Genomic DNA, 19,853 nt, shown 5'->3' on the forward strand with positions numbered 1-19,853 from the left:
GGCCCATTGTGTCTAAGCTTTAGCTGTAAGCACCTCATAGGATCTCAGATTTGGTATCTTATTAAGGCTTTTTCTATTTTTGGAGGGGGGAAATATTGTTGAAGTTATTTAACTATGTCTATGGCTCATGTTTCTTCATGGCTTGGAATCCAATACTCTTAAGAGTTGCATTATATTATTTATGAAATCTATATGGTCTCTCTTTCATGACTCAGTTCTTACTGGAAAATTGGAATGCTTCCTGTAACATGTTATTTGTTGTTCCTCTAAACCAGTCACTTTGATGATACTGAGATTAATAAGTAAGGCAGAGCCAAGATCATTCTAAACACTGTCCCTATTTCACATATAAGTATAATGTGCAAAAGTCTTAGGAATGAATACTCATACACTGCAGATCACACACTTCATGTCTCTTATAAACTTAAAAAAAAAAGCACTAGGTGGTCAGGTACTGCAAGAAAAAAAATAAGACATGGTTTCTGTCACCTAATAGCTCAATTTCTAGTTGAAAAAGCAACCATCAAGAAAACCAAGAAACTAATACTAATCAAATGATTAGGATTAGTCTATCAGCCTAATATATGTGAGAGTGTAACAGGTATCTACAAGAGGGGTATCTGCGAAATATTGTGGATAGAGAATATGGAGACTCCTTTGGGGCAAATTAAGTTTATAAAGGCAAAGTACAATGATAGGCTTGAGAAAGTTTGATGTTTAGGAGAAAGAATTTCAGAATATAATTGATCAGACCCACATATCTGGAAAGGAGGAAGGAAGGGAGGAAGGAAGGAAGGAAGGAAGGAAGGAAGGAAGGAAGGAAGGAAGGAAGGAAGGAAGGAAGGGAGGAAGGAAGGAAGGGAGGGGGGGGAAGGGAGAGAGAGAGGGAGGGAGGGAGGGAGCCACCTAGGGAAATCATTTAATATGAAAATATGTATGATTAATATTGATATAGATGAATAATAATATAGATGAATAATTCTAATGAGTAATTGAGTTAATACATGGATGATGCTCAAAAATACCTTGTGTTGTCTGTCCTATAAAATACTGGCAATATTAAGCAGAACAAAAATATTTGTATTGAGGTGGTAGGATTATGGGTGATAGATTGTTATTAATTTAAATTTCTCCAAATTTGTTATATTGTCAGTGAAGGGGGAGGGGGGATAGCAAAGCAGTTCTTTGTCTTTGTAAAATAATATCAGATGAAACTAGCAATGAATTAGGAGAGAATTTTACCTTCCCTTTTTTAATAGGCAGAAGTTGAGTTTGTCTTGACCTTTCTTTAGGAAAGAATGAAAAGGGTGTGTGAGGTGGCTTTTTCAAACAAAATCACTGAGAGCATTGAGCCTGTAATTAGAGAACACAAATTGGATTTGGACTTTTCCTAGACACTTGCTTCTAAATCATTTGCAACTTTGCCTCCAGACTAAGACTATGCAATCAAAACCAAATATTATGAAAACTGGATTTACTAATGTTGTTTCTAAAGAAGTGGTATGAATTCAATTTTTCACAGGCTGTTGAACATGTGGCATATTATACGCAAGTTAGTGTTTAGGGGGATGAGAAAGTGTATGCACTTGTCTCCTTAGAGATGAAAACAAAAAGCATCAAAATTAAGCATGCTATATTAACCCATACTCTAGACTCTTACTCTACCTTAGCATGTAAATGAAAGGATTTTGTTCTGTCTGTATCCCACTCACGCCTATTATTTCTAATTTAGCATATTAAATATTTTAGAGGGTTTTATTATTGTTGTTGTTGTTATATGTTAACTTTGAGAAGTCTTTGTAATAAATGAAAAAAAATGTACTTATAATATGTTTTGGGAGTTATACGACTGCATATTTTTCCTCACAAGTGTTACATAGTTATGTACAGGGTGAGGCAAAAGTAGGTTTTCAGTGGTGAGTACATGAAACACAGTTTATTCTTATATTATTATTTATTAATTTTTGTATTATTTTCCATATGAACAACTGTAAACCTACTTTGCCCCACCCCTGTATTTACTCAGTATTTGTGATCACTTTTAACATACTAGTATATATTAGGCAAAAGCAAAACTATCCATAAACATTTAATAAAATATGTAGCCTTGCTGTTTTAAACATATATTTATAATTGACTGCATTTAATACTATAGCCTACCTGTCTAACTCTTTTGCAGTAATTATTTTTATTGGAAGAAATTTAAATAATTTTTTTGAACTTCAGTATAGCTTACATAATATGGTCTATCCCAGCCAGCATGGTTCAGTGGTTGAGCGTGGACCTATGAACCAGGAGGTCATGGTTCGATTCCTGGTCAGGGCACATGCCCAAGTTGTGGGCTCGATCCCCAGTGGGTGGTGTGCAGTAGGCAGCTGATCAGTGATTCTCTCTCATCATTGATGTTTCTACCTCTCTCTCTCCCTTCCTCTCTCTCTAAAAATTAATAAAAAACATTTTTAAAAAATAATATGGTAGAAAGACATTGTTTTTGCCCATAATCTGAATATTACTTTTAACTAATCCATGTCTTATAGATTAACAGAAATCCTTATGTCCAGATATTCCTCTTCTATCTTTCAATACCTTATTTTTAACATCAGACTTATATTATTAATATACATAAAATTATCTTTTCATACCTCTACTGGGCTATGTCAAGTATTTCTTCCAAAATTCACCTTCTCAAGAAGCCCTCAGTAGACTCTTCCTATCCTATTTGAAAAGTTTTCAACACCACCTCCTTTGAGTACCATCTGAAAGCAAAGATCCTATGCTACCTTACCTCTCATACTGTTGTGATTAGTTTGAGTCCTTCATCTAGATTATCTAGATTATAAATTACTCAGAATACTGGGAGGCGAACCTATTGGCAAGGTATGGAGGAAGCAGGATGGTTCAGAGTGGAACTTAGATTGTAGAGGCCTTTTCTTTCTCTCTGGGATCCTTTGATGCTGCATCTAAGGAAAGAACAGACATGGCTAGGTATATGTCTTCAGGCCTGTGAACACCAGTGCTACCAAAGACGTTCACATACACATGTTTCCCAGAGTCATTCTTGAAAAGTAAGCATTTGTACCTAAGAATATTTATTGTCAATGCAAAATTATTCTTTTTACTGGTTTGAAGTTGTCTATTTTTTTACTTATCCATGATTTCATAAATATATCGGAAATTATATATTATACTACATGTTTTAAATAATATGCAAAATATAACAATGTAAAATAGACAAATATAATATGGAAATGTTCCATTTATTACAATTTATGTAAACTTGCAAAAACATAATATCCTTTCAAAAAAGGATTTCAAAAAATATGGATTTTTTTTTAAACCCCACCCAGTTCTTCAAGGGTTTTCCAATTAAAGTCTATACCAAGAAAATTTCTGAATAATAATCTAAGTTTTATTGGACAAATGACAAAATATCTCTAAACATTGCTTTTCTCAACTGTCAAATGAGGTCATCTATATCTATGATTTTAAAAGTATTTCTCAAAATTACATAGAACCATGTTTGTAAATGTGTCTGGCACATACATCAGGTGAATTTTTCTATGGCTGTGGACCTGGATTTCTTCTCATAGAAACCATATTGTCTAGAGCTCGTTCATATAATTTAATGCAGTCCTGAGTACATATTACGTATTCAAGGAATGAGTATTTCATGAATTTACACGTGTTTGTTGACACTAGTATTTTTAATAGCGAAAAGTATAAGTGCATAAAGAACATTTCATTCACACATTTTGGTGTTGGCTATATGAGAGCCCTTAGGATTTTTTCAAAGCCCATAAACCCGATGTCTTTGAGTAAAAGCACATTCCGTCACAGTAGCAGGTGGTGGAATTCGTTGTAATTGAGTTGGATAGGTTCTGAAAACCAAATGCTTCTTAGTTCACCCTTTGTTATACTCTTTACTACGTTGTTTTGTAAGTTCAAAAGTAAAAAGAAAACCAAAAAAAATCTGAAGACCTTTGCTTCCTTAGTGTTGGAAACCACAGTAAAAGCATGGATTGTCATCTAATTTGGTGGCTGCCATTGTTCTTGTTGATTTGTTGGTTATTCATTTTGCTAATAAAATAGTGATCTTTTTTTTTTTTTAGTAAAGAAATGAGAACTTTAGAGTATGAAAGAGAAAAAATAAACCCTCATGAATATGGCATTAAAAACAAAATAAACCCAAATCCCCAAACTATAAAACCTAAATGGAATGTGAAAGATGAATGTATCATTTGTTATGGTTCTGCAAGTGGCTGTAAGTGGGATCAAATGTCTGTTTAGTTATAAAATATTGATGATATAAAGTCCCTATTTCATATGATCTTTTAGAAAATTGGTGTGGTTTTTCTCTCTGTTGTAGAAGATGAGAAAATAGCAAGGTCTGCATTTAATTTGTACTATTTCTGTTAAGAAAAGGGCAGTTCATTTAAGTTACTAGGCATCCGGATAGACCTACTGGCCATTCTGCTCACATCAGCCCTGAATTGGAAGAAATCTGTATTCATGAAGTGTCTTTGGAACACCTCAATGCCACCTTTGAAGATACAATTTCTCTTTTTTATTAACTTTTATTTTTATTTAAGTATAGTTTGGTACACAGTATTATATTAGTTTCAGGTAAACAATATACTGATTCTACACTTATACATCTTACAATGAGATCGCCTCACTAGGTTTCTGTAATTGCAAAAACATCACAATATTATTTTAATAATCCAATCACAAAAGGACAAATATTGTATGATTCTACTTATATGAGGTACCTAGAGGAGTCAGATTCAGAGAGACAAACGACAGAATGGTGTTTGGCAGGGTCTAGGGTTTTGGGGAGATGGGGAGTTAGAGTTTAATAGATACAGAGTTTCCGTTTGGGAAAATGAAATTCTGGAGATGATGGTGGTGATGATTGCACAAAAGTGTAAATATATTTAATGCTATTGAAATATACACTTAAAAATTGGTTAGAATACTATGTTATGCTATTTTATCACAATAAAAAGCAAACCAACAAACTCACAAAAAATAAGTATAATAATGAAAGTAATTACAGATACAATTTCTCTCCCAAAGAAAATAAGAAAGCTTAAGCGGCAGATATCACAGCTGTCCACATTCTCAGAATGTGCCCACTATAGGAAGGCAGGAGCTGAAACAGAAGATGTCAAGGAAGCAACTGCTAACAATCTCACTAGGCATTGGATTTGAGGGTGATGTGAAAAATAAGCACATTTGATATCGTACTAAATGAAATCAAGTGGCAAAAATCCCATGAGAAATATACTATGAGGTACCTTGGAATTTGTCTTTGTGCCACTATTGTTACAGTACATAATTAAAGTGAAAACTGTAGATTTTTATCAAATGAATGACTGAAAGAAATTTTTTTCTGAATAAGGGAATTATGTGGGGTAGAATTTAGAACCCCATTTTTAAAAAATGCTATTACAACACTGTGGTTAAAAATGGTTCTCATGAGATAGTTTTGATTTCAAGAGGTTAAAGTTCAGAAAATCTCTAATTTCATATATATAAGATAAAGAAATTATGGCTAATAATATACCTTTTCATAGAGAAACAGATAACGAAATTGATAATGATTTGATTAGAGGAAAACTTTTACATTTTACTTTTTAAATGAAAATCACATGTATTTAAGGTATATAGCATAATTTGACATACATAGTAAACAATTACTACAATCAAACTAATTAACATATCATTTCCTCACATAGGTACCATTTTTGTACATGTAATGCGAGCACCTGAAATATATTCTCTTAGAAAATTTCCAGTACTCAATGCTATATTATTAACTGATTTTATGCCATGTATTAGATTTCTAAACATATTCATCCTACATAGGAAGCAACATTGTACCTTTAAATCAACATCAACTCATTTCTTCTGCCTTTTTGTCTGTGATAATCACTATAGTGCTCTCTGCTCCTATGTACTTGACATTTTTATGTTGCACACTTAAATGATATTGTGTACTTTTTTTTCTTTCGTGTCTGACTTATTTGACTTAGCACAATGCCCTCCAGATTCATCCATGTTCTTCCAAATGGCATGATATCCTTCTTTCAGGCTGAACAATATTCGTGTGTGTGTGTGTGTGTGTGTGTGTGTGTATCACAATTTCTTTATTCATTATTCATAAATGGATGCTTATGTCTGGCCTATTGTAAATAATGCTGAAATGAACATGGGAGTGCAGATATATCTCTTTAAGAGATACTAATTTCATTTCCTTTGGAGCTATACCTAGGAGAGGTATTGCTGATCATATGGAAATTTTATGTTCCGGTTTTGATGAACATACTGTTTTTCATAATGGCTTTATCAAATTACATTCCCACCAACATTGTAAAGTGAGGTTTCCTTTTCTCCACATATTCACCAGCAATTATCTTTTTTAAAAATAGCCATCCTCACAGGTATGAGGTGATATTTCATTGTGGTTTTGACTTGGATTTCCAGGATGATTAGTGACATTGAGCATCTTTGTAACTGAATATCTGCTGTTACATAAACCACAGAAATCCTGGAGAAGTTGTTCTGCCACAGATAGTGGTCAGGGGCTTTGAGGTTTTCTTCTACTGTGCAAGAAAAATGTAAGACAAGCAATAATGAGTAAAATTACATATACAACTATCAAATGAAAGCACAAATATGTATGTTTGAAATCTGTGTGAGAAGTAAATATTGCTACTTTGCATCATTGTACTTGACCTATTATGTTCTAGTAATAGGGACTATCATAACTATATACAACCTATTACATTGTCTAATTCAGCTTATCTTTCCTCTCTTTATGTCCTTCAGAATTTACTGTTGGAGGGCCAATTCTGTAATTCTGCTTCTTGTTGGGGAATTTTTTTTTTTAAATGACACGTAGTGTCATTTTCCAGATACAAGGTTTCTGTTATGTAAGTGAACTTTTTTGTGGACAATAAAAAGTCAGCATGGTACATGAACTGGTGAAGACATCTGACGTGATGGCAGACCAGAGACAGGTTTACCTGATTTGGAAGAACATTTTATGGTACCTCTTTAACCCATTTTTTTGTTTTCGTTTTTGTTTTTGTTTTTTTGTCGAAGCAGGGGCTATCACCTAAATTTTTCCCTTTGTGTTTCCCATCTGAATTCCCTTAAGCAGAGAAAGTAAACTCTTCAATCGGTTTTCCACGAACCTACCAACCAACTAATCATCCAGTGAACAACAACAACAAAAATTAAAATAATAAACAGGAAGTGAATCCAAACGAAGAGTTAGGAATAAGGGCTTTGGCTTGTTTACCTAGAACAGAAGAAAACCTTAAGGGAGTGATCTGGGGAATGAGTAGGTCATGAACTATAGTTCTCAGAAATACGGTAAGCTGTGGTTATGGAAGCAGGAGCCACATCTATGCTAATATGTTGTGCAACCCAGTTTTGATCAAATAGTTGTTCAGCAGGCTGGCATCCAGAAGTCTCTTAGAACATTCTGTAATTCATCAAAAGGGCAAACGTGTCTAGTAAAGAATGTTGTTTGACTGCAACCCTGCTTAAAAGTATTTAGATGCGAATGTTTTTTAGAGGAGGCTAACCCACTGTGTTATTTTCTTAAAACCAGCCCACTTCATTTATGTATGTACATGTGTGGCTCCTAAAGGCATGCATATCTTCAACTTTCAATAGCCTATAGCCGTGGTCGGCAAACTGTGGCTCGCGAGCCCCGTGCGGCTCTTTGGCCCCTTGAGTGTGGCTCTTCCTAAGCCTTAGGAGTACCCTCATTAAGTTAATAACAATGTACCTACCTATACAGTTTAAGTTTTAAAAATTTGGCTCTCAAAAGAAATTTCAATCGTTGTACTGTTGATGTTTGGCTCTGTTTGCCGACCACTGGCCTATAGCATTGTGCAATGGATATCAAGTAACCTCAAGAGTTATTATCTTTCCCATTTTACTGATGAGAAAACAAACCTGGAAATGCTTAGTAACTTCTCAAACATCATCTAGCCAGCATTCAAATAGAAATCTAAGTCTGCCGAAGCCTATCTATCCTCTTTTTGCTTTTCCTCACTCCAAATAACCCCCATAAGTAAGACCTGCAGTAAATGACCTTGGATGTTAATCATCACAGGCAGACACAAGCACAGTGTTTTGAGTTTGCGCAAAGGCGGACAGTTTGGAAGTAACACACAGTAGTTTTTACCCACCCACTTCCCACCACTGTAAACAGTATGGGCCGGGCGTTCTAGTTCTGTTTCGTCATTTAATAGAGACGTAAAAGAGCATGCAAGATTGTGGCTTCAAAACAGAGGCACCTTTTGAAAATATTTTGTTCATTTTATTTAGAGTAATTTTTTTTTAAAGAATGGTTTTCTGTTAACTTCAATGTTATCCTTAAATTAGATTGACAAGTGTTTAGCCTTCTACATGTTTTAGCTTTAAAGTGAGCATCAGTTGAATCGATTTTATGTGGGGAAAATATCACATAATTAGGGAGGGTGGCAGGCAGAGTGCAGCTGCCAGTTTCTCTCACTCTCAGGATTCAGGATTCAGAAAGAGGCATGTGCTCTCTTAAAGGGCCTATGTGGTCGAGTTTCACGGCAAATGCTCTCTTTCATCTTATTTAAGTTCGGTTTGGCTTGCCTCCCTTGTTTGCTCATGGGAATAAGGTTAAGACCTCTGAAGAGGCCACTTTATCCCAATTCCTTACCCAGGCTCCTTTATTTTCTTTAAATAGCTTGCACTTAGTTGTGCAAAGTGTTTGGGGTCAATATCTCCTTGATGGATGCACCCAGGAATAAACAACTATTTTCTATTTGGATTCTGAAGGTATGATCAAGTTTAATCAAAAAGACTTTTTTTTATGTTTTTAGTTTACCCATGAACCAGTTATTATGGAAAAAAAAAAAACCCAAATGTCTGCTAAGGTCAGTTTTTTCCTTTCTCAATCAGTTTTATTTATTTATTTTTTCTCAAAGGTTCTTCCCCTATCCTCATAATTTTTTATTGTCTCAAGTTGCCTTCAAATCTCTAGCTCCAACCCAAAGGCTACCTAGTCTCTCATTTTGGGGGGAATGTTAAAGAAACCTTGAGCACCTGTGCTTAGTTGTTTTCAACAGATCCATTCAACAGGCACATGTTTTACTACCTCAACCTCCCTAGAATCCCCTGCCCAGGTTTGAGTCTCACATTTTTAAAATGCATTTTTTTAATATATTTTATTGGTTTTTTACAGAGAGGAAGGGAGAGAGATAGAGAGTCAGAAACATCGATGATAGAGAAACATCGATCAGCCGCCTCCTGCACATCCCCCACTGGGGATGTGCCCGCAACCCAGGTAACATGCCCTTGACCGGAATCGAACCCGGGACCCCTCAGTCCGCAGGCCGACGCTCTATCCACTGAGCCAAACCGGTTTCGGCGAGTCTCACATTTTAGAACGCTTGGTTTGCAAGTCCATTTCTTTCTTGTCTGGTCTGTGAGAGATATGTGTCTCAGGCTTGATGTTCTACTTCCAGATGCTGATCTCATCACTGGCTCCTACTTATTGGGACTTGAGAGAATTATTTTACTTCTCCAAAATCATCATTTGCATTTGGTCTGTTTTTGTGGATGTGATTTTTGTAGAAAGTACCATAATAGCAAGGCAGCCACTGCATATATGTAACCCAAATTAACTCACGCTCAGGTAGGGCATGGCTGCACTTTGTCAGGTTTATGTCTATAGGCAACTATGAAGTCCCTGTACATTGGCATCTATATTCCTTCAGAGTTAACAGTTAGACTTAACATTGCCAGAGTTCCTTGAAATTTTTGGACAAATAATGGAAGGAAATTAACAGCTTTTTCATTTGGTTTTAATGCAACAGTTGAAGCCTTACCTGAAGCCCTGTGCTGCAACTGGTTTCATTCAGGCTTTGCTCTCTAAACAATTTATAGATGGTTGTTCAGAATTCCCAGCCATCATCAGCTAACTGCAAACATGTGGAAACACAGAGGCTATGACCTTCACATCCACTCCAGAAATACAAACTTAGTCTCTGAGTTTAGAGAGGAAATGCTTCTCTCTCTCTCTCTCTCTCTCTCTCTCTCTCTCTCTCTCTCTCTCTCTCTCTCTCTCCACAAATTGGGACTGACGTTTTGACCAGGTCGCATTTATTAAGACGCTGAGGTAGCATGGAAAATTGGCTAGAGTGGGAGAAAGGAAAATAGAAAAAAATATGCATACTCTGCTAATAACTAGGTCAAAATATTACTTATGATGACTACTGAAGATATTTTTTACAGAGAGGAAGGGAGAAGGATAGAGAGTTAGAAACATCAATGAGAGAGAAACATGATCAGCTGCCTCCTGCACACCCCCTACTGGGGATGTGCCCGCAACCAAGGTACATGCCCTTGACCGGAATCGAACCTGGGACCTTTCAGTCCGCAGGCTGATGCTCTATCCACTGAGCCAAACCAGTTAGGGCTGAAGATGCTCTTTCTTGATAGGTATCACTATTGGTTGACATTTATGTCTTCTTCTCTGGATAGCGTATTCTTTGAATGGGGGACCATATTTTACTATATCTGCAAAACTAAGATCTAGCATACAACAAGGGCTAATAATTATTTCCCAGTTAATCCATGAAAAGATAACACATGTCTAGAAAAACAACAATAATGATTAATGTGAAAGTAATTTAACAGTATTAAAATGCAACAAGGAGAAGAATGTTCATTTATTCTATAACGAGACAGTTTAAGGATGAATTATCTTCATTAAAATTCAATTACATGTGTAAATTTTTGGGTCTCTGTCATTTGGAATGATATGGCAAAAATAGTAGACTTCTAACTCCTTATTGTGGAATATAAGGCCTTTCACGACATGGCCTGTCCTATCTCTAGCACCAGGATGACTGCACTTTTGTATGACATGAGCCCTGCACAACTCTGAAACTGACGGAGCACTCACATTGTAGTCCATGGGAAATGCACCACTGGAGTTGTACAATGAGCAGCCTGTGTTCATACTGTTGACCGTGGCGAATTCTCATCTCTTCCCACCATACCCAACTATTTCCATCTCATATGCAAAGACACTTGGGTATCTCTCCTCTTTGCCTGAAACGTCACCTGCCCCCCATCTACATACTAGTATATAAAAGCCAAGCAATGGAATGACTGAATGACTGGAACGACCAGTTGCTATGACGCACACTGCAGCAGCCAACCGACCCGATCGGGCCCCGATTGCCCCCCCAACCTCCTATGGCCCCTCCCCCCAGCCGGTCCTGCCCCCAATCGCCCCACCCCACCCTGATCAGGGACGGGGCTGTCCAGCCAACCTCCCACAGTCCCTCCCCCTGGCCGGCCCTGCCCCCAGTCGGCCTCCATCGGGACGGGCCAGCTGGATCCCACCCGTGCATGAATTTGTGCACTGGGCCTCTAGTTTAATAATAAAGTCTGGTATGTATTGAGCATTTACTAAATACAGAAATTACACTAAGCCGTTTTTATATATTATGGCACTCTTTTCCAAATTGTTTTTCTTATTATCTTCATTTTATAGGTGGGAGAGACAAAGAACTGGGCCACATCTCCACAACTATGAAGTAGCAGATATGGGATATAAATTCAGGTCGGCTTTGTTCTAAAGCCTGGTTGTTCTATCTCATCCCTCCCCTAGGCTGTCTCTGTGCTCTTCCTCGTCTTGCAAGATTCAGCAGATGCGCATCAAGTCTTCAAAGCTTTATCTTTCCCTCTATCCCTGCTCCAGCTGACTTAGATACCCTTTTCCTGTAATCTTAATAAAACTCTCAGTTCTCCCAAAGTCTAGCCAGCTTTTAACAAACTGGGTACAATCGGTGACTTTTCTTTCATGTTCCTCTTATACCATGGCCTTATCAAGAGCAAGAATTATACACTTCTTCAGATAATAAAAAAAAGACTACATCTTATTTATTTTCCATTCACTGTACTTAGCACATGCTTGACACATGAAGTAGTTACCCAATGAATATCTGGTTAAGTAAAATAATGAATGGCTTAACCACATCTTAGGTTCTCAGTACATGGATGTAGCACCAAGAAATCATCAAGCGTGTGATTTGGGATGTGATTAGAAACCAGAATAAAATTGTAGCCATTTATCACCCAGCTGCAGTTAGCACAAGTTCTTGTTAAGGTCTCTTGGGGTTAGGGTTCTTTTGCAGATTCCTTGTCTTACTTTAAAACAGTGCTTTCATCATGTCCCTTAACTACTTTGGGACTTGCTATTCCATTCCTTATCAAGTCTGAATCCCTCAGTATGGCCTCAAAGGGCCACCAAAATATGTCTCAACTCACAATATTTTTCATTCTGTTCCAACATGTGCCTTTAATGTTAAGCAGGCAGTCACTTTACTCTCCCAACATCCTGGTTATACCCCTCTTGGGTCTTTACTCAACTCATCCCTACCTCCCAGAAGCCTCTTCTCTGTAGCCTTCTTCCACTGCAAACCAGACTTGAATTACTGGGTGACTTCAAATTCTACTTTGCCAGTGCAAGCTTACCTGTTTACCTTAGCTCTTAGTAAAGTCTCTTTTCTATGAATTCATATTGCCCCTGTCAGATAATTTACCATCTAAAGATATTGTTGACTGTTTCCAGCAATGCTTTAGTTATGCTAGCATGGTTTTCCCTACAGAATTATTAACAAACACCTTGCATTTCTCTTGTTTAATACCACAAGGTATTGAGTTCCCACTATGTGCTGGGATCTATGCTTATGCTGCATGTTTTACAAACATCTTATCTGGAATAGATTTGAGTTGCCCTTTGGTTAATGACAAAGGAGAAAAGCTTTCAACAGAGAATTGATTAAAGTCAAAAGTTGGTTTCTAAAAATAACTTTGACCTAAATTTAACAGTGATCCTAATGATTCATTGTTGTATTTGAACAGACGACAGCATACAACTATTTCTGTGCTTGGGTATTTCATATGACTTTAATATTTAGTACAGAGTATATGCGCAGAACAGTTTTTACTCTCCTCGGATAGTTGGTGCCTGTGTGAGTATCTGTGTTTGGTCTACAAACTACTCCATGTTAAAATACCTCGACCCTATAGTTAGCCCAACACTTTGCCAACATCTGCTGTTGGTTATAAACAGAAACCTGGAAAAAAAGTTTGGATTGGTAGGCATAAAAAAGTAGAAGTTATGGACCCTACTCATAGGATCACTATATAGGCCTTTATTTGGAGACTATTGCTTAATCATTTTCCCATTTATAAGAATAATAACTATGAGATTTTCATACTCTGACTTAAAGTTGAGGGGTTCCACTGTGTCTTAGGAAAGAATGAGAATAGATGAGTCACAAGACTAACGGCAAACAGAATTTCATATCTGCCCATGTTCTCAGTCACTTTGCTGACACTGTGCTCCTGAATTAGGAATTCCTTGAAGAGCAGAAGTTGACGAGTAAAAAGGGGGCTTTTCCAGTAACACTTTCTTTAAGTTTACATGCAATTAAAATTATAATGTTATTATAAATATATATATAATATATATATCATATATATAATATATATATGATATATATATTATATATATGATATATGTACATATATCATATATATAATATATATATCAGACACATTAGATATTTGTGATACATTTAGTGTCAGCCTCCCTTATATTTCCTAATTTTTTTTATTCACATTTATTAAAAATAAAGGTAAGAGCAAGAAAAAAATGGGAAAGCCTACACCATGGAAAGGTTATCTTTCCTATTTCTCAGCAGATGCTGGTTCGAATCATTAAGGACATGGAGAATTGCTCTGTCATTTGTATATTATGCTGGTTAGTAAATAAGTACATCACATATTTCTAAGTTATGGGTATGAGCATTTGAAAAGGGTAAAAAAAAAAGCAATTTATTCTTTAGCTGCAACATGTTATGAGTGTAATAGGCACATTTTTATTCTCCTGACATTATCTTTTGAATTAAATTATTATCTAGAGACTGTAAATACTGCCTGAATCCTTCTTGAATTTAATTGTTGCAATCTATGAGACTGTCCACAAGCATTCCTGGAATAAGTAACTTAAATCGTCTTAAAACTTCAAGATGTAACATCAGTGTATTAATGTAATTCCACTTCTTTAAAGTTCCACTTGATCTGTGATCCAGGCTGCTCTATTGTTTCCTTTTTCATTGAGAAACCGGCCTGAAGACTTGAGGATTCACATCAGGGACCTTACAGGGGACTCGAAACTGGCACCAACTGAACAAAACACAGAGCAGTGGCGGGGAGCGCTCCCTTCCTTGTAGATCAATCTTGGACAAAGGCTGTCTAATATTTCAAATTCTGTGGCTTGTGAACAATCCTGTGTGCCACGCGCCTCCACCTCTGGCATTTAGAATGCATATATATGAGCCGAGGGGTATTCTGACAATCCATCTTTTCTATCATCGCTGCAGCCATTCCAAAAACCCTTAGCTGGAGGATATATTTGGAAAGCGCTGCTTTTCCGCTCTCGACACATTCAGGTAACCATTCCAAAGCTGCTAAGGTTCCACTTGAGAGGGAACTCGCTATTACCGTGTGTGCCGTGTGTCATAAATGGGCCCTATTATAGTCAGCCAGACCCCTGAGCAGCTATTTCCAAAGGAGCAGCCCGAGATTTGATTATACGGGTCTCTCTCCCAAACACATCCTTTCACATCTGACATTTACACTGGTTGCAGATTTTTATGTAACTCGTTAGAGAGCAGTCTGAACCTTAAAAAGGTGTTAGTCTTCCTAGAACCCTCGGGCAAAGGGAAGTCTTTTATTGGACTGAGACGTTTGGAGTTGAAAGCCGCACTTGTCTGATTGGAAAGAGTTTCAGGGAACGGATTTTGTTATTTTTCTAAGCGAGGCTACAGGAATTGAGCTGGAGATATCACTGACCAACAAGGAAATTTTTTTTTTTCCCTCCAAGAGCTGAGAACCAAAGGAAATGACTCCAGTGTTTAAAATCCCTTTGTTTCCTCTGTGGCCGGTATCTGTGCAGCTGAGACGTATCATTCCAGTTGGCCCCCTCCCAGACTTTATGGGAACTGAGATTAGGAAGTTGTATGGTCAAAATAGTCATTGTACAAATTGCTTCCAGTCTAAAAATCTCCAAGTCCTTGACAAAGCCATGAGTTTTTACATTTGATTTATTTTTTTTTTTTTTTTTTACATGGGTGACTGGCCTATCCCTCATTAATTACCCTGCGAGGATTTCTTCAGTTCCTTTAGTAACTTCTATAAATTGTTTCCATTTCTCTTGGGTGGGGGGAGAAGGTGAGGGTTTGTGGGAGACGTGTGCAGGGTGCCTGTAAATTTCCTCTTTGTGAGACACCACGTTTCGCCTATTTCCCTCACCTTCCATTTGAAATAAAATAGTGCTGGGCCACAGGGAAGCTTATAAAATTGCGCTTTCTTCCTTTCTTAATTTCATTGTACACTTTTCTTCCTGCCTTGCTTTTTCAAATCTGAGCAGGATGAGAGGCCAGATGTGGCCTCAAAATTCAACACCCATCACTTCCTTTGACATGATCATGCTCTGGGGAAAGAAGAGGGGGTTCGTCAGTCTGTAAAACACCCTCCCCAGCCCTCAGGATCTTACTCAGTTTCCGTATTTCTCATGCCTAGCATCACTCCTGGCATGTGTAGAGGCCCTTAGGTGTACTTCAACACTGCAGTAGGCTCAAATGGTGGCACCTGGTCATACCGGACACTGTGAATCAGTAAGAGAGGAATTTATGGCACACTTTAAAATGGCTGAATTGTTCTCTGAATTTAAAACTGTGGCCGAGGCCCTGGTTGACTTTGCTCAGTTGGTTAGAACATCATTCCATGGGTTCCATTACTGGTCAAGGGCATGTACTTTGGTTTCAGGTTCAATCCTGGGCCCCAGTTGGGGCAGGAGGCAACCAATCAATGTGTTTCTCTCACATCAATGTTTCTCTCCCCGCCCCCCTTCCACTCTCTCCAAAAAAATCAGTGGAAAAAAAACCTCAATGAAAAAAAAAGGATTAAAAACAAACAAACAAAAAAACTGTGTCGAGGAGGTAGCGATGGATATAATTCCCTATCTACAAATTTTTAGGTTTTTTTCTTTTATCTTATCTATTTTAGGGGAAGTTATGTAGGCTCCATTGCCATAATTGACTTTTTTCTATACCAATAAGGCTACTCAGACTTCCATGGAGGTAATTGCTCCTCTATCTCAATGGTCTTCTTCCTAAGAAGTCTTCGGATATGCTGGTGATTAGTAGCAGTTCTCTTATTTAACATATGCAATAGGTTAACATGAACATTGAGGCTGACATTTAGGCTGAATGGGATTCACATAGTCCTTGCTCAGTCTAATTTGTTGCGTCCAACATTTGTCATGTGTATTTTTGGCCGATCTTGTATTAGGCACTGGGAATGAGAAATTGGGATGATCTATTGCCTATACCCAAGTACTCAGTGAATAGGAGGTGCAGATACTATAAATGTATAACTGAAAAATAATATGAGCATAGTAGCTAATAATAATATCCAATAACCAGTGAGCACTTGATACATGGCTTAACTCATGAAATCCTCCCAATGGCTCTATGAGGTAAATGCTAAGATTATTAGTATTTCACAGATGAGGATATCTAGACTCTGTTTTCAAGATCATTTGGCCTCCAAACCTCAGAGTCTGCGTCCAAGCCGTTCAAATGATAAGCTCTTAACAGCTAGGCAGTAGTGCTACAACTAAATTGCTCTTAGGCAAAAATGGAGAACTGTCTAAATTTCCCCAGAAAAAGCACAGAGGAAGCTTTAAGGGAAGATGCAATATTTGAGCTTGATTCTTAAGGATGAATGGAAGTATACCTAGCAGAGGTGGCAGAGAAAGATTCACCTGGAGAGGGAGGAACATTGTGATGGCAGAATGCTGTAGAAGTGTGTGGTGTTTTTCTGCTGCATTAAAAGTAGAGTTTTGGCATATATGGGAACATTAAATGATGTAACCCGAAAAGCAAGCTCAAGTCTTATTGTGAGGTTTCTTGCATAAAAGTAAGAGCAAAGAGCATACTACAAAGGCAATGGAAATCAAGGAGAGATTTATAGGCAGAGGAAAATAATGTGGTTAGAACTATGATTTAGAAAGTCAATTCTAGCTAAAGAATTGAGAATGACAGAGGAGGGGTAAGCTAGATGCAGGAGACAGGCTAGGACAGTGGTCGGCAAACCGTGGCCCCTTGAGTGTGGCTCTTCCACAAAATACCACATATGGGCGCGCACGTAGAGTGTGAAGTTGTGGAGTCGTGCGCCAGGTGGGCTGCAACTGGATGCGCATTTTTTTTTTAATCGGAAGGGGATGCAGACTCTTGAATCCACTGAGCTTGTTTGGGGTGGGATCCTGAGGTCCCAGACCCCTACAGGGAGAGGTGGGACGGCCTTGCAACAGGCCAGAGAGCGAGAGTGGCTGTCTCGCAGAGCTGCCCACCGGCACTCGGGGACACGGAGACACGGAGTCACGGAGAGGCAAGGAGACGCCATTGCCCCTTGCTCTGCCCTGGTGATTCCCAGAGACCCCGCCCTCCTCAATGTACATCCCCACCCAAGCTGTGCCAGTGGCACAAAAGGAACCACCTGCGCTTTTGCAGCCCAACCCAGCAGACTGCAGATTTCAACTCCTCACATACATAAGGGACACACTCAAGAAGCAGAATCAGGTTCAGAGGAAGCCGGAGCCGGACCTGACTGGGCCTGTGACGTGGAACCGCTGTACCAGCAAACACACAGCCAGGTCCACCAGATCCAGTCTCACATGGGATGCTGGGAAACGGCAGACAAGCAGTCTGTGCACTTAGTAGAAAATGAAATCCAAGCAAGCATACCAGATATTCAGCCACCAAGAATGCCTGGAGATTTTGTCCAGCAAGGAGCCACCCAACAAAAGACAGAATGCCAAACTTCATGTTGCTGAGACGGCCCCCGTGAGGCCGAGGCGGCCCCCATGAGGCCGCAAGGCCCCGGTGAGGTTGAGACATCCCGGTGAGGTTGAGACGGCCCCTGTGAGGCTGCGACGGCCCCTGTGAGGCTGAGATGGCCCTTGGGAAGCCAAGAAAAATACCACATGATCTCACTCGTTTATGGATAATAAGGACCATTATAGACTGATGAACAAAAATGGATACAGAGGCAGAGCAGCATTGAGCAGACTGTCAAACTTCAGTGGGAAGCCTGGGGAGGGTTAGGGTGGGGGAGGAGATCAACCAAAGGACTTGTATGCATGCATATAAGAATAACCAATGGACACAAGACACTGGGGGGTGGGGGAGGCCGGGGGAATGTCAAGGGGCGGGGGAGGAGACATGTGTAATACTCTTTGTAATACTTTAAGAAATGAAACAAAATTAAATAATAAAAAAACTTTAAGTAAAGTTTATTAAGTTAATTTTAGGGAACATTGTGGAGTGAAAGAAGATGTAGTGTTGAGGATTGAGAAAGGTATGTTGAGATGGCTTGGACATATAGAGAGGATGAACGAAAGTAGATAGATAAAACAAGTATACAAGACGAGTGTGGATGGGAGCGTTGGAAGGGGTTGACTAATGAGTTTGCCAACCACTGGGCTAGGAGAATGGATCCTTTCCCTTGCATTCCTTTGTTAGTGTAATAGACTACAAGTGGCTGAACAGTGATTTAAACTATATTTCCCCATACTGTTAGAAGGAGACCAAAGGAAGGGAGGTAATTCAGAGCCAAGGTGATGACTCTATCATTAGGAACTTAGCACTTACCTACTCTTAGATCCTTGTGTTTGCCTTTTCTTCATGCCTTTTGCCTGTAGCTGCAGATAGCTGCTCCATTTTCACATTGCATTTACATTTCAGGCTGAAAAAAATGAGAAAGCTAAAGGGCAAAACACAAGTGGCAACTGAATGTGTCCTTGCTCGACAGATTTCCACTTATATGTCATTGACCCCAAACTGTATCATAGACACGGGTTTGTGCTACTCAGGTGAGGCTGGAAATTGTTTTTATAACTGAGCACATTGCCAGCCATTAATAAAATAAGGAACTAGTTGATCTCTTACCTTCCCTCCCCATCTTCCCCTGCCTGTGCTGTGGGGCAGGGTGAGGACAATGGAGGGAAAAAGAGACATATGCAATACTTTCAACAATAAAGAATTTAAATGAAAAAAAAAATAAGGTACTTGTAGGAAGAGAATATTGCAAAAGTGGATATTACATTGATCTATATGAGAGTTGGCGAGGTCATGGACAAGGCTTTGGGAGCAGAAAAGGTAAAGTGGGGTCAAACATTAGAGATGAGAATTACTAAGACTTGGGCACCAATAATATGAGACAGACTGGGAAGAGAAGAAATCAAGGAAGATGCTATAGTTTGTGACTTTAGCAGCTGGATGGGTCAGTGAGTATGGTTTTAACAGAGATGTGGAGAATAAAGGAAGATTGGACTTATGGAGAAAATAACACATTTGATGAGGATATATAGGGTTTGGTATAACACTAGAAAATCTGTGAAAATTTAAGTAGTTGGTGTAAACAGGTCAGGAGATGATATGAGTGTCAGGGTCATTGCTAAATTGTTAGTAAATGTGTATCTATATCTTCTCTTGACCTCTTTCATAGCAAAATAAGGCATGATTAAAGACACATCCTTTAATGGAAAGGACCGTGAAAACATTTATAGTTTTCAAGGTCAATTAGCAACTCTCTTTTCACCTTGGCAGGAAATGTCTAAAGTTTAAGTGCCCATTTTCATCTTGTCAGCATACTTCATACCACTTTCTTTGTTCATCTATCAAAATATGTATGATTTTATAAGCTTATTCATA

At 38.3% G+C, this 19,853-nt stretch overlaps 1 protein-coding gene across 11 annotated transcripts in view; it reads left to right on the forward strand.

The window, feature by feature from the left end:
• RBMS3 (RNA binding motif single stranded interacting protein 3) overlaps positions 1-19,853 on the forward strand; it is a 623,837-nt gene that overhangs the window by 196,448 nt on the left and 407,536 nt on the right. The gene's annotated exons all lie outside the window — the stretch shown is intronic.

Source organism: Myotis myotis, unplaced genomic scaffold (genome assembly GCF_014108235.1).
Source record: "Myotis myotis isolate mMyoMyo1 unplaced genomic scaffold, mMyoMyo1.p scaffold_m19_p_13, whole genome shotgun sequence".
Taxonomy (NCBI): Eukaryota; Metazoa; Chordata; class Mammalia; order Chiroptera; family Vespertilionidae; genus Myotis; species Myotis myotis.